This window comes from Fukomys damarensis, unplaced genomic scaffold (assembly GCF_012274545.1).
Source record: "Fukomys damarensis isolate Sample0158 unplaced genomic scaffold, DMR_v1.0_HiC HiC_scaffold_28, whole genome shotgun sequence".
Lineage (NCBI taxonomy): Eukaryota > Metazoa > Chordata > Mammalia > Rodentia > Bathyergidae > Fukomys > Fukomys damarensis.
In genome coordinates, this window is record NW_022900940.1 from 43,672,353 (window position 1) to 43,696,627 (window position 24,275).

Sequence of the window (24,275 nt, forward strand, 5' to 3'; positions counted from 1 at the left end):
TTTTTTATTTTTTTTATGTTTTTTTTTTTTTTTTTTTTTTTTTTTTTTTTTACCTGTAAGCCTGCCCTGTGCAAAACATAGTGTATCCCTTATGCAGACCAGAACAGTTTCAGATTTTGGAACATTTGCATGTGTGTAATGAGATATCTTGGGAATAGGATCGAAGTCTAAACACAAAATTCATTTATATTTCATATACACCTCCTACACATAACCTAAGAAGGTAATTTTGTGCAATATTTTTAATAATTTTGTGCATTACACAAAATCTCATAGTGTGAAATGTTCCAGTTTTGGCATCATGCCAACACTCAAAAGTTTCAGATTTTGGAGAATTTGGGGTCATAATTATACTAACAAAGTACTTGTTGTTTGTCAAAAGTCAAAGTTTACTGGGTACCTTGCATTTCAATTTGAGTCGGACAGTCCAAGACACTTAAATTGCAATCCTCCTGAGACCTGACTTCATGCTGCGTGGCCAGCCTTAGCCCAGCCTCGTGACTTCCCTGAGGATGTGGACACCAAGCTCCTTCCTTTCTCAGTGCCTTGGGCTCTGCGGCTTCTCTGTGCTGGCAATGTTTGCTTCCCTTCATCGTTGGTGTGGCTGTCTCCTTTTCATCTTTAGATACCACCTTCTTAGAAGATCTTCCCTAACCACACCATCTAAAATGAGCTATCCTAATTATTACTAAAATATATATGCCATCTGTAGCTATTGTATGACTTCTTACTGTTGCCCTCACTGTTATGTCAAGAATTTCTTCCTTTTGCACCCTTTTCTCCTCAGCAATCACCATTCTGCCTGTCACACATGAGCATCTCAACAAATCCTTATCAAAGAATGGGGTTCCCATGTTAACGTTCTCTCTAGTGTCTCTACGCCATGCGTTGGGCCTTCCCACGTGACCGTTCCTCAGCGCGTGAGCTGCGTAAAGCAGAACGCACGCACTGCCTCACAGGGACAGCTCCGCGCATGCGCCAGGGAAGATGGACGGCCATAGGGCAGAAAGGTGGTAAGACTCTAGTCCACGTGATGCCTTGGGAAAATTCTCTCAAGGTATGTAAAGAGTGGGGGAAAATCAAACCAATCACCGGACAATAGCCTCCTCCTTTTCTGTTTTCTTAGCAGTTATAGCTAAGCCGTGCTAAGCCACTCTGGTTATGCTTTAGTTCCCTACATCATTTCTTTCATCCTTTAACTCCATCATTTCATCTCCTCTGGTCTTTTCTAAATCAGTCTTATATCATGTTGACAGGGTTAAAAGTCTCAAATATGCAATGTAAAATACATATATCCACAGCGGCACTCTAAGTAGGCATTTCGTACACACTAGTTGCAAACCACAAGCACTGTATTTCTCAGAGGATTAATGGGGGCAGGCATAACTGAAAGGAGAACACATTTAATGATTTTGTTCAATCACTGAAAAAATTGCTATATTTATGCTACTAAAGGCATAGAGCAAGTTTAATTTGATAATAACTCTACATATGAATATTTAGACTCTTTAATCATAGAATTTTTAAAGTTTTGGATTCAATTCAAATTTCTTTTTAGAACCAAATGACAAGTTTGCAAACAATTACTGGAAAGAAACAGTAACACAAAAACAAAAGAAGAAAGGTTACAGAGTACAAAATTAGCTGCAAACTTTAAAAAAAAATAGCCCAGAAAATATGTGCACTGAAATAATTTATTATGTTCGGCTGGGGAAAAAATGTTTAGATTGACACATGGAAGAAGGAATGTAAATGCGCCCTGTGATTCTGCTGCTTCAAATAGAGATTCAGCTCTGACGCTATGAACACTTCCGGACAGGGGTTTAGGTCTGCAGTAATACAGAGCTGTACAGTTACTTAATGATGAAAGGAGCACCCAGTATCTGACAGCCATGTGTCATTTTCCCTAAAGATAATACTGAGCAACAGCCACCTGCCCTCTTTTGTGGGTGCTGGTTGTTATTGTCGTTGGTAACTTTGGATCTCCTTTCCTGCTCAATCTTTGGGTAGGAATATTTAAATTCCACCCATAGCCTCCCCAACAACAAAGCCAGCTCATGACTTGTCACTGGCGAGAAATCTGTGTGTTTGCTTATTTGTCTCACTCAGGAACCAATACAGTAGGAATACCTGCTTCACATTTCAAACTCCTACTGATATTAAGGCAATATGCACGTGTGTGTGTGTGTGTGTGTGTGTGTGTGTGCGCGCGCCCACGTGTGTGTCTTCTGTCTGTCTTTGACCAGAAAAGGTAGCACTCCAACATAAGAAAAATAAATATCTTGTTACTATATAATTTTCTGAAGAATTAAAAGAAGAATAGAATCCAGCAATGGCGAACTTTCTAGAACTTTCAATGATCCACACAGTGGAAGAAGCTCTGCCCATTCTGCAGAGGAGCAGCCTAGCTTTTCACCACGCCTCAGCGTGGCCATGCAGTGCACCTGTCTTCCGGATGTGGAATTGCTCTAGCACAAGGTCAGGCAACTGCAGAGGGCATTGACAGGTTCACTGTAAGCTCCACCTTATAGCAAGAGGATGTGACATTGAGAGTGGAGCTCCCCTAGTCACTTGCCCATACTTCAGCACACATGAAAATGCATATCCAAGTGTAACGCATATGGAGAAAGAAAAAATACTTCACTAGGAAAGCCTTTAACTAGAGAAAGCAAAAAGATGCCAATGGAGAGATGGGGATGGTGACAGACTTTTTCCTTCTTTCTGATTCTTAGATTTATTCCCGGGGCTTCTAGTCAATACCTGTGTCATAAAAAATGTGCTATACTGAACCTGATTGTCTTAATATTAGTACCAAGAGAAGTTATACTGCAGCACAGGAGTGAAAGAGGAGTAGGAACCAACACTTTCTGGGTGCTTGCTACATGGTAAGTACCATGTAGGACATTTAGCAACAGCTGTTACTTAAGTCAGACTCAGAGACCAACACCCTGAAGGGGCAGGCTTGTTGCCATTTCACAGAGAAGCGACTTTGGCTCAGACTGGTGAAATGATCAGTCCAAAGTCACACAGCTAGTGCTTCTAGGAGCAGAAGTCCAACTTCAACTTGATGCAGAGGCTTATATAAACTCACCGCCATGCACCACAGACCTTCCCAAGGCAGCTTGGAAGATGCTGAACTAGTAGCTTCTAAGGCCTCAGAAACATTCTGGTCAGCTGTCCCAGACTGAGTTGTTGGATAAGGTCCAGATACCACAGAGGAAACAACAGTCTTAGGGTCTGAAAAGGCCACTCCATATAAAACCAAGTCTCATTCAGTATCTTCCCAAAGGAACTCAAGATGTCCCCTCCACACACTCAGTGTCAGGAAGGTGCCTGGGGACAGGTCCCCACCAGCGCTAATACACCAGGGAACTTCCCCACACAGGGCTTCCCAAGGCTGAGTGCAATGGGAGGTCAGGGCACAGCTCTGCCTTTCTGGTGCACTTGGCTACAGCTCTTCAGAGACACACGGAGACAATGGGTTTCACAAAGAATTTCTCCAGAAATTTTGGAGTAGACTAGAAAGCTTGTTTGATTCTGGTTCTATTATTATAGATTTATTTGGAACTAAGAGGTTTTCTGCCAGAAAACTACTATTTAATGAACTGGAAGGGGACTGGGGAGAGGGCGGGTCCAGTGCTCATTTTAGCTCTGCCCACTGCTCTGCCCTCCCTCACTGTTTTCAGGAAGAGCAGAACCTCCCCACAATCCTCCACGCCCCTCTAAGTTTGACCTGCCCCCTCAGCAAAGCACAGAGCACTCATTTCAGGTTCACACGAAGGATGAGGAAGGTGCGTTTCCAACCAGCCCCCTTGCCAGCCGCTGAAATTATGCCACTGCCCATCTCCATGTCCTGCAGATTTTACACCCTCATACCAGGAAAGCACAAGCATCTCTCAAAGATTCTTTGCTGGATCGGCAGGAAGACAGAAATTGCTTTTCATCACCATGAAAAATATTTTTTCACGGGAAATAGTAAAAGCAGTTTGAAAGAGAGGCAGACACTTTCCCTGAGGAGAAGGTGTCTCACAGCATAGACAGGAAAGTGTATTTCTTGTCCATTCCTGAGATCTACTAGGTCAGGGAACTCAGCTGCCCCCAGGCCACAGGACAGATAGAGAAGGGCAGAGACACCGCGGGACTCCTGGTCTGAGGATCTTGCCATCCCTGCCTGACAGACACCCAATACTCTGTCTTTCTTCACCTTTGTTACGAGTGGGAGCTCCTGGGACGGGAGAATAGGATATAAGGGAGGAAATGAAACTCACTTTCTTAACACCCACCATGTGCCATGCCAGGTACATCCTATGTATTACCTCACAGAAACACTAGAACAGAGTTTAAGAGGTATTATTAAGTCCACACAAGAGACAGCAACGAAGTTAGAGGAGTGAAAGTAAAAACCCTAAATCTCAAGGGTCGCACTACTTGTAAATGGAATATGAGGAAGGGCTATGAGGAGGCTACCTGGTCATTGGATTCAGACCCTTCCGAGCTGAGAACCAACACTGACATACCTTTTCTTCTCTCGAAAGCCCAGCTTAAAGAGCTTTTCCCTCCATAAACAAAATGTATATATCACATATATCCGTACAAGGAATATTATTTAGCCTTAAAAAGGAATAAAATTCCAACATGTTACAACATGGGTGAACCAAGGAAATATGAGGCTAAGGCAAGTGAGGCAGGCATAAAAAGATATAGTAGTGCATGACTCCATTCATATAGTTCACCATAATCAAACTCACTGAACCAGGAAGGTACAAAAGGAGCTGAGGGTCAAGAAGAAAGAGGGAAGAAAGAGTTCCTACATGCTGGGTATAGTGTTTCTGTTAGGGATGACAGAAAGTTCTGGAAACTGACAGTGTCGATGGTTGAACATTTTAAGAAGGTATTCAGTGCCAATGATCGACCCATGAATAGTGATTAGAATGGTAAATTTTATGTTATGTACATCTTAGTACCATAAACAAATATTTCTTGTTTTTCCCTTCTCTGGAAGCCACATATGGCCTGATTCCAAAGCTCTTATTACTTTTGTTTTGTTTTGTTTGTTTGTTTTTTGAGACAGGGTCTCACTACGCAGTTGAGACTGACCTGGAACTCATTGTGTAGCCCAGGCTGGTCTCCAACTCACAGCGATCCTCCTGCCTCACCCTCCCGAGTCCTGAGATTACAGGTATGTGCCACCATGCTGGGTTAGCTCTTAGTTTTAAAGAGACCCAAAAGGTTATCCGTGTCAAACAGGTCAACTCTAGCCCACTGACCAAAAACTAAGCACAGAATTTCAAGGCAGATTCTGAGGATGCCTCCAGGTCTGCGAGGAATAAAATAACATGACTGAGTTGTAAAGTCCCTCACAGTAAGAAACAGCAGTGTTGGATATTACAACAAAAAAAATGTAATTGCTCTTAGAAATGAGAACTGGGTGGCAAAGAGCAAGCAACAAGGGCTTAGGTGAAGACCTCAGGGTAGAAACCAGAGCGGTCAAGTCCAAGCTGATCGTTTGAAAGCACTGGAGTCAAGAAAACAAACTGGGTACAAAGGAGACAACAGTAGAGATTTCCTGTGACCATGAGTCTCATGAGGGCCACCTAAATCTTCCTAAGTTCTTGGTAGATTTCCACTTCCAGTTCAAGATTCCATGTGGCTTTACAATAAGTTTCCCTTCCCTTCATGAAGCATTCCTGGTCATCTGTTAAATGTAAGAGAGTCTAGCTTCAACAGGACCTCCTACAATGGCCATATCACAAGGTGTTGTATCGGGCCTATGGTACTGTATCCTTTTCTTTTCAAGGGAAACATGCCTAGATGCATGCAAAAAAATGAATAGTGATCCGATTCCTTATTACTGGCAGAAATACTGCAGTAGACAAGTGATGTATTAGCCCTAATATAACTCAATATCTTTGGAATTATAAAAAATAAGAGCATTCTAGAAAATATGACTAGAATTCTAAAATATTTTCTGAACTCCATCTTCATGCTATATAAAAAGGGTTTCTCTGAAAAGGAATATTTCAACTCAAGAATCAGCCCTTTAGCTATCTAAAAATTAAGTCAAAATGAATTTAAATCATAAAAACAATTTGGGGACTAAGGGTCACTAAATTCTGGATTATTGATTGATTGAAAAAATATCCTTCTACTACGTATCATTTAATACATATGAACTTCTAAGAAGTTTCCCAAAATTCTGACAACACAGGGTTTATACAATAATTAATGTTTTTCCACTAACTACTTTATGGTCAGAAATCCTGGAATGCACAATGGCTTCCTTGGCAAATGATTTTCCAGTTTGTCCTAAAAGTATACTATTAACTTCGAATAAGTTAGATGAAACCTGAATGTCATTTGGGAAAAAAGTAGCTTATTAGGAGAAAAACAACATTTTGAACTATAAGAATTCAACATAAAATTGTCTTAGCCATTTTCAAGTTTTAAAAGTGTAGTACAAGGTTTTGCCCCAAGTATGATGCCAAAATTAATGTTTTGTTTTGTTTTGATTTGATTGGAGAGTTCTTGTTTAATTTAATCATAAAAAAATCTTGTTTCCATTTTTTCTATTAATTTCTTCTTGGTAGACTGTATTGTGGCAACCCTACTGGGAATCTCTGAAAGAGAAATTATTTTCAGTTTTCAAACTGGAAATGAAGGCGGTGTGGAGGAGCCAAGGACTTGAAACATGAGTGCTCCTATCTCTGAATGCAGGAAGGGCTTTTCCTCACCTTGCTGGAAATTAAAGGAAGAGCTACTGGTCAGCACACACAATGCCTAAGTGTTGGCTGTCACACTCCACTCAGACCCCAGATCCCATTGAAACCTGTGGCTTTCAAGATTGAAAATAATAGGAGGAGGAAGGAGTGCCAGGGTTGGGCATATCCTAACAAGGGCCCAGTGGATTTCTACCTTTCATGTAAAGCACTTCAAGGGCTTAAGAGCAGTCTAGAGCTGCCACGTGGAAAAAGGAACCATAGGAATCACACTGAGCTTCTGCAGTAAGAGGTGGGCGGAGATGGTTCCGGGCCCCGCCCACAACCTCCAGTCCATGTCAGCGGGCCTCTTACAAACCCTCTGGAAACATTTCTGGTTGGAATCTAGAGATGGATATCCAAATGAGCTACCTTTCCTTTTTTAATGTTCTTTCACTTAAGAATAAAGGCTTTTTCCACATTTTAAAATAAAAAGCAAACTGAGAGCATTTTGTATTTTTGCATTTGTATTCTCTATTTTGTCAGTGAATAATTATAGCAAATAAAATATTGCAGCTGAATGTAAATTGTTAGGCAACCAGATCACACCAGGAAATTTTTCATCCACAAGTTTTACATCATAGTATGTTAAATATTAAAATATTGCATGTCAAATAAACAGAATCTTTTGCTCAAAGCATTAATTTTAAACAAACATTTCACTGTTATTCACATCACATGCTAGCAAACAAATGATATTTTCTTTCAAATAGGGTGAATATATCATATGGAAGGAAAGCAGACAGGGGAAATCACACAGCTATAAGGGCAATTATGATGCCAGAGATGGATTTCAACTCGAAGAACAGCGAGAATTCATGTGAAAGGAAAGAGAGACTTACAAAAGGCAACCTGGAAAAGAGCAAGTGATGAGAAACACTGCTAGAGTACTAAAATGATAGATGTCTCACGTCACAATAAAGAAACCTCACACCAAGTGCAGCATCCAGGGAAGAAATCAAACATTTCAGAAAGATTAAATTTTTGTTTCTGTAGGTTCTCACCACAAAGGTAGGAGGGAGGTAAATTTCAGCCTAAAGATCCACCAATCGATAAAATGCCAGTTTAAGAAACAGTGATTCTAAGTAGTGAGTTTCTGCTGAGCAGTCAACAACAAAATTGGACAGGGCCTTCTGAGGCCCTGATCTGTAGGCATCAGAAGAGGAGGTGTTAGGGCCGGAGATTTACCTCAGTGGTACCACGTCTGCCTCACAAGTACGAGGTCCTGAGTTCAATCCCCCCACCCCAATAAAAGAGTAAATACTAAAACAAGGAGCACTAGAATGGGTATGTGCTCGCTGCTATGGAAATTAGAGAAAAAAGGAAACCTGGCCCAACCCTTCCCAGAGGGGCTCTGAGCCAGTGGCAGCTCCCATGCCCCTTCATTTCCCGCCTCCTCGCCTCTTTCAGGGTGGCCGAGGGAACTACTCCCAAGGTCTTCCCACCACCTCTGGAACTGCTCAGCAGCATGCTGCAGACCACGCTGACAGGAAAAGTAGTTTGGCTCTCAGCTCCAGGCACTGCGGCCTCTTCTCTGATGAGCAGCTGGGAAATGCACCAACAGGGCAATGACTGGAAAGTGTATGGGGACCACTGCTGACATCCCTGAAACCCTCCAGGTCCAAAGGGTCACGATCAACGGTCCTAGAAACACCTGGAAAGCAGTAGCAGTCACAGTTCTAACTGGTTCTGAGGAAACGTGGGTGCTGTCAATGAAGCACCAGTCAGACTGGGCCATGGCCATAAGAGCCCAGGCAGTCCCAGAGGTGCCATGGCCACGCAAGAAGGTATTTCACTCAGCCACTTAGGCTTGAAATAAAGACCTATTCCAGATGACCCGGCCCTGCAAACACTCCTGATTACTCCTCCCTATAACCTCCAGGTGATCTGCTCCCTCAGTCATTGCTCTGAAACTCGTCAAATAGGTCCTCCCATGTACAGACAAGTGACACGCATGGGCCTTCTCCCCCTCCACATAACCAGTACTCCTCACACCTCAGGTCAGTCCAGCAGGGCTCCCTTCTAGCACCTTGCCCCTGTGCTATAGCACAGCCCACAGTGAAGTTGGGCTTGTGAGGCCCACTGCCTACTAGTGATTCTTATCTTGGAGAGTGGATCAAGGAGACCCCCCAAAAATAAACTGGCAATAAGAAGGGCTGCTAGCTCTGAAGATTTCCAGGCATTGGCAGAAAACAGTGGTGACTGGCAGTGACCAGTAGAGACCTATGTCAACTAGCAGAGACCACAGTAGACTGATGGTGACCAGCAAGGTCATGTGGTAAGCTGGGGATAGCTTCCAAAAGGCAGCGGCAGCAGATGGAAGAGTTTCAGAAAGTCACCAGAGGGGTTACAAGTCTCATCTAATGAGGAACTAATAGTGGTGTCCTGGCACCACCAAGAGCTGTAACATTAAAGCTGTAACACCAAGGGCTGAACCACCAGCAATCAAAGCCCAGAGCCACGAATATCAAGAGATCTGCACCTTACCAGTTCATTATGTTCATCCAAACTGAGCAAAATAACCCTCATATGACTAGGGCAGAATTAACAGAAGCTGTAACTCAGAATTTGTATTTATTTTTTTGCAGCGGGGGGAGTGCCAGGGATTGAACTCGGGTCCTTGCGCTTGCAAGGCAGGCCACCGAACCACTGAGCTAAATCCCCAGCCCCAGAATTTGTATTTAGAATGAGGGTAGAGTTGTTGTCCAACACCCCTATTTTCTGAGCACTTCCTATTTTCCGAGCACTACACTAGATACTTGATGTTTATCATTTCTAATGTTTAAAAGAAATCGATTAAGAATTCCCTGTTCACGAATGGTGAGTCCATTTGTCCTCCAGTTTCATAGACACATGACCTTATTAAAGCCCATTGCTTTATCTGTCCTCTGTAGGGTTTAGGAACACTGGCTGAGGCAGAACTCCCAAATCCAAGGCCTTGCTCGAGGTACTAGTTCTGCTTCTAACTCACCACTGTGTGCCCATGGGTCAAATGCAGTGACCAAGTTGGGAACGCAACTTTGCCCATGAAGGAAAATCATGTCGTGAAAAAAACAACTGGATGACTATTTCTGGGGCATGACTGTAGGGAAGCTTTCTAATATTTATTTCAGGTTTTCTTGATCCTGTAACTTTAAACAGAAGCTGTGATTCTGCTTGCACTCCTGCTTGAGCTTTTTCTGGAAGAGAATGTCCTGACTGTTCACCTTTCTGAATGATCTCTTTAGCAACCTACAAATTGTAAATAGTAGTTCTTTTCCCAAGTTATATTTTTAAGACATTCAATTATCACTGTCCTACTTTTGTTTTAAAATACTAACTTATGTAGTTATTTGACTGTTAAATTATTTTAAACTATTGCCTTGGGCTTCAGTTATTTAAAATAAATATAGGTGTGATACAGAAAACTATCCATTTCCAGGTTGGAGTTTGAAGCCTGTATAAAACAAGATTTTGCAAAGTATCTCAGATGAATAAAAGCACAAAGGTAGAACCTCCAATAATTTTAGATTATTTTAAGAAAATAGTTCAAAGGTTAAGTTACTTTAACACTGAGTAAAGGACACAGCTTGAATTTAATTCCAGGTCTCCCTTTCCTCAAAGATCATGTTCCTTTTTCTGCTGGAGTACTAGATTTATCCTAAAAGGCATTCCAACAAAGCAAATGTGAAAGCACCTTTGGAAATTTTTTTTTTTTTTTTTAAAGAATATGCTCTCAACCTGAATAAAAGAATAATGAAATGGAGTAATGAAATAATAATAAATATAAATAATAATGAAATAAAGTAATGAAATGGAGTTCTTGGTTTTTAAATTTAGTTTAAAAATTCTTTGGGAGAACATACCTGGGAAAACATACCTGGCAACCATCCCAGAGTCACACAGTAGAAGGCACAGATATCGGTGGCAAGAAAAGCTTCAAAGAAAGAGACTAAACTGTTCTCCTGGGAAAAAAAGATTAAGGGGCAGAAGAGGCAGCCAGGATACGGATGTAAGAAGTAGTCCAAAGTGAGACTTCTCTTCTCTTTTAATTTGCTGCCAAACTAAAGAAAGAAAAGAAAATGCTAGAATGGGACTATTAGGAAACTGTTATGGCTAAGTCTGGGCAAACTGTACAAAGTAATGAGGAAGGGCAAAAGCACGACAACATACTTAGACACAGAAACTAGGAAAAGCCAAAACATACCATCACAACGGGGCGAGGGGTGTGAATTTACATTCTCATGAACTGTGTAGATCTCCATAGCGCAAGGAGGGCTCCAGTGATACGTGGTTTACAGGACTGTCTCTGTGGTGATATAATTATTTTTGACAATTATTTGTTGTGATTAAATGTAAGCAAAAGCAATCATCATAGCACTTAAAGAAAGTGATGGGCCCTATACACAGCACCACAGCATTGTGAGCATTCATGAATTAGAAAAAAACAGCCCCGCCAAATTCTCATTGGTTAGGGCTGCCAGAACATGATTTACTATGTTCTCCACAGCTCATTTTTTTTTCTCTTCAGACAAGAAGAATCTCAGATCATCAAATCAATAAAGTCCACCTGACAGATAATGTCATTCAGACTGTTGAGAAATGCTGTTGAAAGACAAAAAATAAAACTGGAGAAAAGAGATCAAAATAAGATGTTTCTTCCATCTGGTCTTTGGGAAAATTTTCCACAAGCTTTGAGGCATTTGACAATCCCTTATCAGAGTGGCCAATTCACAAACTGCTATGAATTTGCTTTACAGATCCTTACAAGAATAGGTCACATCCAAGTGTGTACTTCCTAGCATTGCAAACCAAAATTAAAACTGAGGCTGGGCTGTGCCTCAGCGGTACAGAGCTTGCCGAGCATGCAAAAGTCCTAAGGTTCGATCCCAATCACCACAAACAAACACTGGATGGAACTTATTTAACTGCATCTGGGTTAAATGCTGTTTAGCTTATCAATATTAAACAGTATATACAGTATGACAAATGATCCACTCTTCAAGCAAAACATACTATGATTCAAAAGAAGTAAGATATAAAGAAAGTATACAATACCATGCCATTAAGCAAATATTCGAAAGGCTCTGTGGTAGCTTTTTTTTTTTCCTGTGACAAAATATCAGAGAAAAACAATTTAAAAGAGGAAGAAAGGTTTATTTGGGCTCATGGTTTCAGTCCTTGTTCAGCTAGCTCCATTGCTTTTAAGTCTGTGGCAAGGCAGAAATGTCATGGCAAACATAGCAGAGAGCTGCTCATTTCATGGCTGCGAAAGCAGAAACACACACACACACACACACACAGACACATACACACACACACACACACACACACACACACACACACACACAAACGCTCACCAGAAATGAAGGAAATCCACATGAGGACATTCACATTTGAACAATTTCATTTTAGGTTATTTTTGCATTTGCCTCCTTTACCTTTTAACTACTTTCTCAAATAGTTATCAATGAATACACTGACTAATGTGAGAGTTAGACATTTTGAAGGTATTGCCTCATCGACTGCATCTAGAAAGCCCCTGGGTGATGCCAAGCTCCTCTTACTGCATACAAAGAAACACAAAGATATGACACTGTAGTCCATGTCACAGGCCAGCCACGGTAGAGGTAGGACTCTAACACAACACAACAGCACTCAAAGCCAGGAGAGGAATGGTGCTCATCCTGGAGTCACATCTCAGTTCTGCCTCTGAGATGTTTTTCTACAGGTATAAAATAGGCAGAGAACGGTCAACTGACAAAAGACAGGACTTTCCAAAACCAAGCTGGAAAGTTTTTAAAAATGAGAACTATAAATACGTGTATTACATATATGGCTTGATTCAAGGAAACATAATATATTAGAATGCTTAATGGTCAAGAGAAAGGTCTTTGGCATAATCCAGCAGTGGAATGAATCTCAGCCTGGCTACCACCTGAGGTGTCACCTAACTATGTCATTAGGAGAATTAATCTATCCTCAATCTCACTTCTTTTATCAACAAAACGAAACTGGAAGATCCACTGCCCTTCCCAACCCTTTATGCCCTCCCTCCTATTCTATGGCATTGTAATTGCTCTCTCAGGACACCTGTAGACAAGTGTGGTGATCACAGTGGAACTCTTGCGAATGAGAGGTAAGCAAAAATCTTGTGGAAAGTGGTGTGCTTTTCTACCAAAAGGAGTGGGAGCTGCTGGTGCCGTATCTTTTTCTCCTGCAAAAGAACCAGTCCAAAGAGTCAGCAGGATAGGTGCTGCCTACCTGCAGGAGGGACTCCTTGTTACCCTGGAAGACACACCCTTGTTTGTTTAAGCCACTGGTTGGCAGGTTTTCTGTTCCGCACTCTGCACTCATTCCTAAGTGACAAGAGGCCACACACCGACACACTCTGGACCAGCTTGGGGGATTGTGCACAAACTCACACAGTAACCAGCTGTGTAGGGGTTGGGGTGACCTTGATGGGACATCACTGTTTACATTAAAATGTAAATCAGAGTCGGGTTTATTTATAAAGCTCATTTCTCACCTCTTTTCCCCTTTTTATCTTGACCCTCAGAATAAAATTACCAGTGGTACTTAGGAGTGTCCTATTCTCAGGCTGGTCCAGTGAGTTTGAGAGAAATTGGGATTTTTTGGGAAGTTATTTACGTACTTAGTTATCAGGTCCTGCTCATCAGACCGCTCTGTCAGTATCTCCACGTGTGACTTAGACTCTCATGTCGCTGGTCCCAGATAGTATACGAGACACATATTTTAGAGTTTCAGAGGAACCGTTATTGTTATACTAAATAATGCAGCTAGCGCCAACATTCCAGGCACTGTGGCGGAGGGAGCGGTTTGCTGGGCTTCTGCAAGGTTCCTTGTCACAGAAAGAGCGCGTGCTACGGGCGCTTTCTCTGCCTATCCAATATGCATTCTGCTCTCGCTTCACTCAGCTTAGGTTTCCTCACATAGAATCCATGAAATAATAATGCTTTACACGCGTAACGGAGTCTACACCCTCCTGAGCACCCTCACGGGCACAGTGTCCTTAGAGACCAGTGATTAGAATGCAGGGGCAAAATAATATGAATTTATCATATCAAAATTGTCCTCTGCCCAACATACTTTTCTTCCTGCTCCTGACCTTCTCAGCTTGTCCTCGAGGCCATTCTGGAGGTTCCTCCTGCACGTTCCCACTGCTTCCTGTTCCCTCGGACAGGACGGTGCGATTCTACTGTGGAACAGCTTCCAGAATTGTCCGGGTCCAACCTCGCCTTCAAGAATTGACCCACCAAGGAGGAGGAGAGAGGAGGGGAAGAGAGGGGAGGGGAAGGCATCTATAATTTAAAGACTCTTGGTGTTCTGAAGCAGCTATGCCCAGGCAGTTACAACAGGGGAGTGGACTGTGTTTCTCGCTGTGCTACCCCCACTGCAGTGACTGCTTCTAAAAGCACGTAGGCTATTGCTGCTGTCCAAAGCAGAATTGCTCCTTTATCCACCAGTTCTTTCCACAAATATTTAATGAGCACACTTAACATGCCAGAGTTTTGGTGAATGACAGAAGGAACCAAAGCCTGATTATCAGACAGCTTTCATGGGGGGGGCTGTCATCACTTGATACCCGATCAACTCCACATGTACCTATGACCACAGGTGGGCGGCTGAAGGAAAGCCAACCAAGGTATTCTTCACATTCGTCTAGATTCATCTTTATATTCATTTAGATGCTGGCCATGGGCTCCCACTGTGCAGAGGTGTTGCATGGCCAGAAGTACACGGAACACGCCCAGTTGGTCTGAGGCAGCGAAGGTCCATTCCACGAGACAGAAGGCTGCTACACCAGGGCTACGCTGGCTTTGCTCTCTAGTTTTACTGTAGGCATTTTCAGGAAATTCCTTAACACCTTCATTCTAAGTGGCTGGATGGCATTTTCGTACTTTCAAAGGATTCAGTTAAAGTACAGCTATGTGCTGTCCTGTGGGGAAGGAAGGAGGAGAAATTCCTTCAGGACTTCTCATGCAACAGCAGGAAGCCGAGTTATAGTTTACACACTGGCTCCCCTCCCTTTATAAGAGAACTCTCTTGTGAGCCTGAATGTAGGCTTTGCCGTGGCCAGCAAAACCCCTCTTCCATCTGCTTGCGCCTGTCTCCCTGCTCTCCCCGCTCTCTCCCACCCTTCCCACATCTGAGATCTGCTCGGTCTCTAAAGCAGCCAGGAGCCATGGAGCGAGCCTCTGAGTCGTGGCTGGTCCACACTGGGGTGACGCAGACGTGTGACGCACAGACCAGATTTCAGATACTTTATACCGGGCTGTGGACGAATTATTTTAATTTTTCTACATTGTTTACAGGTTAACAATACTATTTTCGAGAGCGTGTATTATAACAGTGACTGGCTGAAAATGATTTCATCTGTCTTCTATTCATCACGTTGAACCAGACAAAACAAAATGGCATGTGTTGTTGGCAGAGTATTTCTAGTGGACAACACAACCATACCAGTACTGGCCTTTTCATTCCGCTGTTAAAGTACATCCCCACGTCTGCAACTCTGTGCTTGTACTGTCCTTTACCTGGATGACTCCTTTTGCATATCTGACTGCTATTCACCCTTCCAAACACAGCTTACATGGCAGCTGCAAAGAAGATTTGATTAATGCTATCTCTTTACAACCTACAGCCACGTGGGCCAGACTGCAAAAGGGACAACAGAGTCTCCTATCCGGAAGGGAGCCCTGGCTCCTCGATCTGACCTTCCGCTGATAACAAATGTAAATAATAAAGGGAAGGAAAAGCAAGAGGTGAGACGCTCACAGGGAAGGATGAGATCGGGAGGGGAGAGAAGGGTGGAGGAAGAGAAGCTAAGGGTGTCACAGGCCTCGGTGTGACCACCCTAGAGCTGCTCCCACAGAGCAACATTTTTGCTTTAAAAGGAATAAATCAAAGTGGCCGCTGGCATGCTACTCCAATCTGTCATTTGTGAGGACAGCTCATCATATTGACAATGGCTAGAAAAGAATCTTCCTAGGTAATTTGATGCTAATATTCAAGACGTCACACAATGGATCCTGTTAGGTGGCTGTCATCACCTCTAAATCTTAAGCAAACAATACTTTAATGAAGTAAAAGAAACAAAAAACAACCAAGCCAATGATGACAAACCACCACCCACAGCAAGAACAAAAAGAAGAATAGGAATACGGAAGAGTCTGCGCATGCTTCTCACGTGCCTAGCACTGTGGCGCATGTTTCACAATCAACTCACTCTTTCCAGTCACTCAGAGGGGCGGCCACTGTCACCTCCAGGTTATACTTAGAGAGAGTGAAGACTTGACCAGTGTCACAGAGCTAGTAAACACATGAGCCGAGCTTCCTACCAGGCAGACTGGAGTGGTCCTTGAGCTCTCCACCCCGTCAGCGTACAGCGTTCCACATCTTCTGTACTATCCTGGGTCACAGCTCCAAGCCAGTAAAACCAGCACGTTCCACCCTCTCAGTGCTCTTACCTCGTCTGTTTGTGTCACCCTTTCCTAGCTGCAGTGGCTGGTCCTTGAGAAGAGATGCTGCACTGTCACCTCCGGGCCCCACACTAATGTGCCCTATTCTCAGCTCCTGGCCAAAATACCCACACCACAGGGCTGCCTTATGTCACTAAGGCCCTGAGAGTACAGGCAAGTTGTGATGACTAGAGATTTATGGATGAAGATCCATCCTAACTCCTATCACCCTGGGTTGAAATTAGGTCTTCTTTCCTATGGGGGGAAATGTCTGCAGGTGTGAGCAATTAAAAAATTAAACATTAATTAACAACTCAAGTGACTGCCTGTGTTCGTAAGTTGCTTGTTAACTGCACAGGTAAATATTGTGCCCCCACCTAATGTCTGAAAATAAGTTCCCGTGAGCATATTAAGTAGTAGGGGTGATCTTCTCAATATTCAAAAGTGCTGCGACTCCTTCAGTCTGTCAGATCTACAAACTTGTGTATGACACAGCTGTTTGAAGATGTGTTGCCTTACTCGATTATATTTCCCAACTACTTTCCAAAACACCAGGACAACGGTTCTGTTTTCATTGTCTAGGGCTTAGTGTCTTGGGACATCACCAGCCTCGGAATCTTTCTTGTTTGAATATAAGCCCACATAGCACACTTTACCTCTCTTATTTTGCTCTTCCTCATTTTAAAATCCCCTTTCTCTCCTGCCCTCGATGACTTCAGAAGTAATATGGATACCAATGGTCTCTACTTCACTACTCTTCAACCCCTTAGCAATATGGCTACTGCCTTCATTCTTCAACTAAACCTGTTTTCTCAAAAGATGAATTATCCAACTAAGCAATCTGAGAGGCATTCTCAGTGTCCATGTTTCTGGAAGATCTTGTGTGCCTTCAATCACCATAAAAAAATCACTACATCTCTTTGGCTGGAATTCAGGCTGCTGGCATACAACCTCAGTCTCCCCATTAGGGTCTAAATCCTGTCACTTCCCAACTAATTTTCCACCTGTACAGAAATTTTGATGCATTCTCCATGAAGACATATCACATTGCTTTTGTTTGTTTGTTTGACCAAAAATTCAAGCTTTCTCCTTCCTCTCCCCGAAGGACATACTCCTCCTTGAGAGGAGTATATTTCCTCAGCCTGCGATTGACTTGGACTTTGGTATGTTAAGGGATGTGAATTCATCAGGATCTTGAAATGAGATTTGCATTCTTGCTCTTTACCATGAGGAAGTTACCTTGGCTTCTGCTAACTCCTGCAGAGTATGAAATACGTGGGTCTAGCACATAGCCTAGATTCAGGACAAGCCACTCTGATGCACAGATGCGAGTCAGAATAAATGAATATTTTAAGCCACCACATTTTGGGGATGGTTGTTACCCACCAGAGTGGTTAAACAGTTAACTGATGCACCCATACAAAGGTTTAAACTTCTTTTCCAATTTGGTTGACGTAGTCACTGACTACCCTTACTACCCTTACTGGAAAATTTCCCTTGTTTCTAAACTTCCTTAGAGCCATCGTTTCCATGCCAGTTCTCTACCTTCCTACCCAATCTTCTCTCCCATATTATGTCATAGACTTTTTTGAGACAAGATGTTTTCCATTAACCTTTGTGTCTACAGACCACTGAAAGGTCTTCTTCCCCCTATAGGGATACACACAAATCAAAACTTATTTATTCATTCACCCTTTCAACAAATGGCTGGATTTCAGATATGAACCTCTACTTCAGAAGTATTTAACACAACACCTGCCCAGGTTTGTGAATAAGAGACGTGATAGTGTTACTGCTTCTGTATTCCTGCTCATTATTCTTGGGGTGGGGTGCTGGAACTCAGTATGAGAACATGCGATTCTTACTGGTAGAAATCACTGGAGTTTGTTTTCTTGGCATTTCCCCCACCGTATTCATGTTTGACACTCAATCACTCTTTTCCTACTCGCATCATCTCACTTTCCCAGAAGATCTATTCATGGAAGATTTAGGGTTCTCAACAGTCTTTGGCTGGATGAGTTGGCTTGTTAACTGGAACCACTGAGTCTATCCTCTTAGCACCCTTGATGCTTCATCTCCTACTTGATGTAAGACATGAAGAAATGAAAATGAACGGATGAGCACTCTGGCAAACTTAACCAAAATTTATTTCATCTGGATTCAAGGAAGAACGTGTTACCATTTAGAATGTCACCAACAAAACATCAAAAATCGTAACAAGATTTAGAACCAATGTGCTTATGACCAGAAACAGCTACAAGTGTCTGTCTTATGCAGTAAACAAAGGCACATTCTACACCATAACCGATAAGTCACCTATGAAACAGTCTGAATGCCATGAGAACCACAGCTCTTTCTCTTTTTTTTGGAGAGCACTCTGGCAAACTTAACCAAAATTTATTTCATCTGGATTCAAGGAAGAACGTGTTACCATTTAGAATGTCACCAACAAAACATCAAAAATCGTAACAAGATTTAGAACCAATGTGCTTATGACCAGAAACAGCTACAAGTGTCTGTCTTATGCAGTAAACAAAGGCACATTCTACACCATAACCGATAAGTCACCTATGAAACAGTCTGAATGCCATGAGAACCACAGCTCTTTTTCTCTTTTTTGGTACTGGGGATCGAACTTTGGGCCTTTGGGCTTGTGAGACAGGCTGTCATGAGAATTGACAGCATAACCAATCACTCCATTTAGGAGGCTAGGACTCCATGTGTAGTAGAAAGTAAACAACTGCAAGAGAATAGCTCCTCCATCAAGATTCACAAATGTAAGCAGTAGTAACAGCACTGGACCAAGAATCTTAAAAAAGAAGTGGGATTTTGAAGTAGGTCACTTAATAAGCCCTCACCCATACCATTTAAACATTATTCAGTCCAACTCCAAGAATCCAATTAAATTTAATTCCGTATTACTCAAAGCGGTTTGTCTAAAGTGATATTTTGCAAAGCAATGGTCCCAAGTTTAGAAATCATAGGGTTAAAGAGGTTGAACAGATTTCTTTACTATCAGCCTTCCCATGGACTTTAGTTTTTAAAAGCCCAGTGTGAAATTCTAAGAGCCAGTAGATGTGGCATGGAACACTTCCTCAGACTAATATGACCAAAGAACACTTTCACCACGGATCATCTTGAAGGACTTGCATTTCCTATAGCACAGCTCAGGTGCTACACAAAACACAAAGATGCCAAGAAAACGGTCTTGGTCCTGAAGCCCAGCACACGCTCTTCCCCTAATGTTCCCACCACACTTCCGAATCCTTCAGGCGGAGTCCTCACCTGTATTTAGTACCCTTTCTATCGGTGCCTTATCATTAGCAAGTAACATGTCTTAGCCAAACAAACGTGCGTGTTACATATTGTGAGCAAACACTGCTGATCTGCTTAATCTGCAGAGGGCCGCTGGGCTGAAGCAAAAGTGCCTGGTAACTATGCCTGCCAGTGCCACAGAAGCTTCCCGATCCCTGGGCGGAAACACTTCATACGCCAGGACTCGATCACCTCACGTAAGGAAAGCCATTAAGCAGTGCAATTACTACAGGAAACCAAGACCTTTTGTGAGAACAGACATCATGGGTTTCATTAAAAGCTCTTTCCTTTTTCATGTTCACCTTCTACTTTAAAAGGAAAGTGACTTCATTTTCAAATGACCTTTTAAAAAGTCCAAACATCAAGCACCATAAATATTCAAAATATTCAGAATGAAGTCCGCTGCTTTAATGTTAAGTCAGAAACTCAGAAAAGACTATTTCTTTTGCTTTAAACAGCCAAGTTAGAAAATGATTCATATTTTCTTCATACGCTCGTTCTATGTTCCTGTGGAAGGAGTGGGAACATTTTTTTTTTCCTTAACGAGGTAATGAGACTCGACCAAAGCTTTCCAGAGAATTTATTCTTGATCTTTTCCTCCTTCTCCCCTTCTTTTTTGGGCAGTGTGAGTAACAACGCATGCATGTGCAGACAACACAGATGAAGGGCAATCATTTCTAAATGTCACAGATGACATGGCGCTGTGAGGTGGTAGCAGAGCGGCACGGGGCTCCTAGTAGTAAAATAATTATTCTCAACATTAATTATGAGGAGGAAAATAAATAAACACTATTGAAACCGTTAAGCCAATCCTAGTTATGAGAAAAAAAATCAAACACTACGTTTTACTATTAAATCAAGCACAGAACATCAGACAGTCACTAACATGATGCATGGTTAAATGTGGGAGGGAAATTCATTCCCCCTTCCTTATAAGACAATAAGCGAAGATAATTTAAGGCAAAACATTAAGCTCTGTTTTGTGATTTTCTTGGTTTTTATATTTATGTGCTGGTGATTTATTTGTAATGAATAACTGGTTAAATAAAACAGATAAAAGAAATATATTTTTCCGCAAAGAAAGAAAAATAATGCATTCCAAAGAGAAGTGTTGCTGAAAATAATGACAAGTAAAAATCATTCAAGGACCTCAGAGTATCTATTTCAGGCCGAAGAAGAACAGCCTGGAGGATTTATTACAGGATTTAGGGACTCATCACAAATGCACAGGATTTAATGAGCAAACTAAAAGACACAGAAATAGATGCAGTGTGAGTATAAACAGGCTCGCAGATATCCCCGCAGCCCAGGGAGCTCCCACGGCCGCGAGCACAGCTGACACCCTCAGCCCGCTGCTGGACTCTGCTCTCCAATACCGGAAAGGAGCCAGGGCTTCTCAGAGAATGGATGACTCCTCAGAGCAGACAGGGAAGGCATAAGATGTGCCGGAAAATATGAAATGGCTGGAAAAAGGACGGGGTGTGACACAAGGACACATGAACCAGAAAGAAGCAGCCCCCTGGCTACACTGAGGAAATTTAGAAAAACCAAATAATGATACTAACTGATCAGTCACATTAATACGAAAAATGAATAAACAGGGAGAAAGAATAGAAGGTACCAGGCATGTAAAATGAGCAAATCTAGAGAATAATAAGCAACATGAGGCACATAGTTCATAAACTTATACTGTACTAAGGAGTTCTGTAAAATCAGTTACTAGCTTCTCTTTTGACAAAAGGTAAGCAGCCATTAGATGAAGGTAATGTTAATTAGCTTCACTATTATAACTGTTCTGCTACTGCTACATTTTCTATAATATCATGCTGCCAACCCCAAGTATACACAATACAATTTATTTTTAGAAGGAAAGGATGGCAGTAGAATTTCAAAAAAAACCTGAAAGTGTAAATAAGGACTAAAAGGTGTAACAGGTAACGTGAAATAGGAAGAAAAGGCGCAAAGGGGAAGGGAAGTGGGCAGGGTAGGGGAAAGGAAAGAAGGGAAAGGAATTAATATGAGAATATGAAAAAAATGGAAGCAAAGTCTTTTTAAAGGGAGGGTGGAGGGGTTGAAGAAAGGGCAGGGAATGGGGAAAAAATAAGCACCAAGATGGATTATGTCAAGGTGCAAATTCCCCATGATGAGTGTCATTATATTGCATGCATAAAATGTACTGATAAAATTGATAATAAAAATAATAAGGAATGATTAAATTAAAAGATCATCATTTGACCGTCATCATAATACTAATCGGTTCAGTTTACAAGCACAAGTGAATGTTTGAACAAAAGGGGTATAGAATGATAAGAACAAACAAGATATTTAAATTTTCTAAAAGTATCTCTTCATTAGATATTTTTTAATTCAAAACTTAAAAAGTTATTTTTGAGATGGAGAAACCTGGCAGATACATTAACCATGTGATCAAAATCAACAACCATCACCAGTATTAGCCAAACGAACATCACGTAGCTCCTGATATAATGTGCTAAGAAAGATACAGCACCCTGTGATATTTCTGCCAGAAATGCAAAACTGATTCTAATCATGAAGCAACATCTCATCGGACAAAGCCAAATTAAGGAGCATTGTGGAAAGCAATAGGCTCGTGGTTTTCAAAAATGTCAAGATCATAAAAGATGAAGCAAATCTGAGATTAAAGGACAGCAAGAGACAAGACGACCACATGCAAATGGTGACCTGCATCAGGAACCAGAAAAAAAGAAAAGAAAAGACACTGGCAGCATTCAGTAGGGCCTGCTGGTCAGAAGGAGTCTTTTATATCAGTGTTAAACTCCCAGGTGAGTAACGGTACAGTTTCTTCTGTAAGTGAATGTTTTTCTCTTAAGATGCTAGACATTAAGATATTTTGCTTCCCCAAGAAGCAAAGGGACATTGGGTTTGCAGCTGGTTTTCAAACACATAAGGAAAAAACTTACCTGCACACGCAGGAATGCTGTATGTGCACATTCAGAGACAGACTAAGAAGACGTAAGTGGGAATGGTGGAGGACATAGGATTTTTTAAATTATGCTTCTGACATAGTTTTGGAAATTTAAAATTATTTCAGAATTAAAAGGTAAGGGGGGACAGAGACAGAGACAGAGGGACGGGTGACAGAGGGACAGAGAGATCCACCTGAGCTCCACTCCCAGATGTACCACTGAACAAATTACTTGTCCCCTAAGATGCTCAGCACCTTCTTCCTGAAGTGGAGAAAACAAGGTTTCACAGGGCTTGGGAGGAGACCAAAAGATGCTAGACAACGCTCACAGCCCAGGACCAGACTCCTCAGCGTGGAGAAGCCCACCTGCCCTTGCTTTGGGGATCAAAGCCAGAGCGAGGCCCCCAGAGGGTGTTGCTTTCCGGAGCACACGTGGGCTGGGGCAGGAGCGGGGACATAGGCTCCTCGCAGCCTTCAAAAAGGAGCCTTCAAAAAAGTCCACGCAATTGCAGAAGACACACAAAAGCGTCCGTGGGCGGGGCTTCTTCCGAAGAGGACTTCTTGGGAGCAGGCTTCATTTTTCACTTTGAAAGCAGTCTCAAAATAGTTGAAAATAGTTTTTCCTTCTGCAAGCCTCCCTCCTCCCTGCTCCTGCCAGCTGTTCTTGCTCCAGCCTTTTCTTCCTGCCCTTTGTATCCTCGGCCTCCCTCCTTTTCTGCCTCAGCCATCCGTGCTACCCACTTCCAAGAGCCTCCAATCTTCTCCCCTGGTATTTCCAGTTTGGTTTTATTTCGAAAAATATTAGTCCCAACCGAATAAAAAAGATGAGTGGGAAGGAAATGAGCGGTGAGCTCTTAGCCGTTTCACCGAGTGCCAAGTTTTCAGATCGTCCCCGACTCACACTAACCTGCCAGGCAACCGGGGCTACAGCCTGTGCCAGACCCAGGAGGGCTCTGACGGAAAAGCATCAAGTCCATAAGGGAACAGGACGACAGCTAAAAGGAGGTCCAAGGGTGTCAAACAGTATTATGCCAACTACTAAATGGTTAGTGAAAAGGCCAATTGTAGAATTTTTCCATTTCAGAGTGTTTTAAACATCAACAACTATCATTTTCTGTCATTATTTTAAGGTTGAATACTGACAACTCCAACCAGGTTAATTCTAAGATATGTAATTTTGAAGGAGGGGACGTTGTTATTTCAATGTGATTTCCCATGAGTTGGGAGTTGAAAATATAGATCCAGCAAATAAATAAAAATAAAAACAACATAGGTCACAGAGGATAAACACTAACCTAGTAAGATACATGTAGCTCAAGAATTATTTTCCTAAGATACTTTCTGTGATCTTAGAAAATCCACTTCTTGCTTACTTGTTTGATAACGTTTAGGATTAAGCACTGTCTTTAGGGTACAGGGGCATTTGCTAGGAGAAAACTATACGACCCAAGTTCAGACTTAAAAGAAACACATTTCAAATCAAGTGTGTAAAATTCTAAGGCAGAAAGACTTGGTTTCAGGTAAGTAACCATAGTACAACAGCTGCACAGCTCTCCTTATCTGCTAGCAAAATTTCTGAGATTGCTCTGTCTGCTTCTTTCATCTATGCTGTTTATTTACTCACTCTTTATCAGACATTTCCTGAGCCCTTCCTTATTTACAGACACTGCACTATGCCAGAGACGAAGAAGAAGAAAGATATGGCTCGGAGCCGCATGAAGCTGACAGGCTGCCTGAACCTGCTTGGAAATGCTATGGAAGATTCCTGACAAAAGTCAAATAAGGAGGATTCTCCAC

The 24,275-nt window shown here is 42.1% G+C and overlaps 1 protein-coding gene across 11 annotated transcripts in view; it reads right to left on the reverse strand.

Moving 5' to 3' along the window:
* Fhit (fragile histidine triad diadenosine triphosphatase) overlaps window positions 1-24,275 on the reverse strand; it is a 1,329,438-nt gene that overhangs the window by 313,806 nt on the left and 991,357 nt on the right. The gene's annotated exons all lie outside the window — the stretch shown is intronic.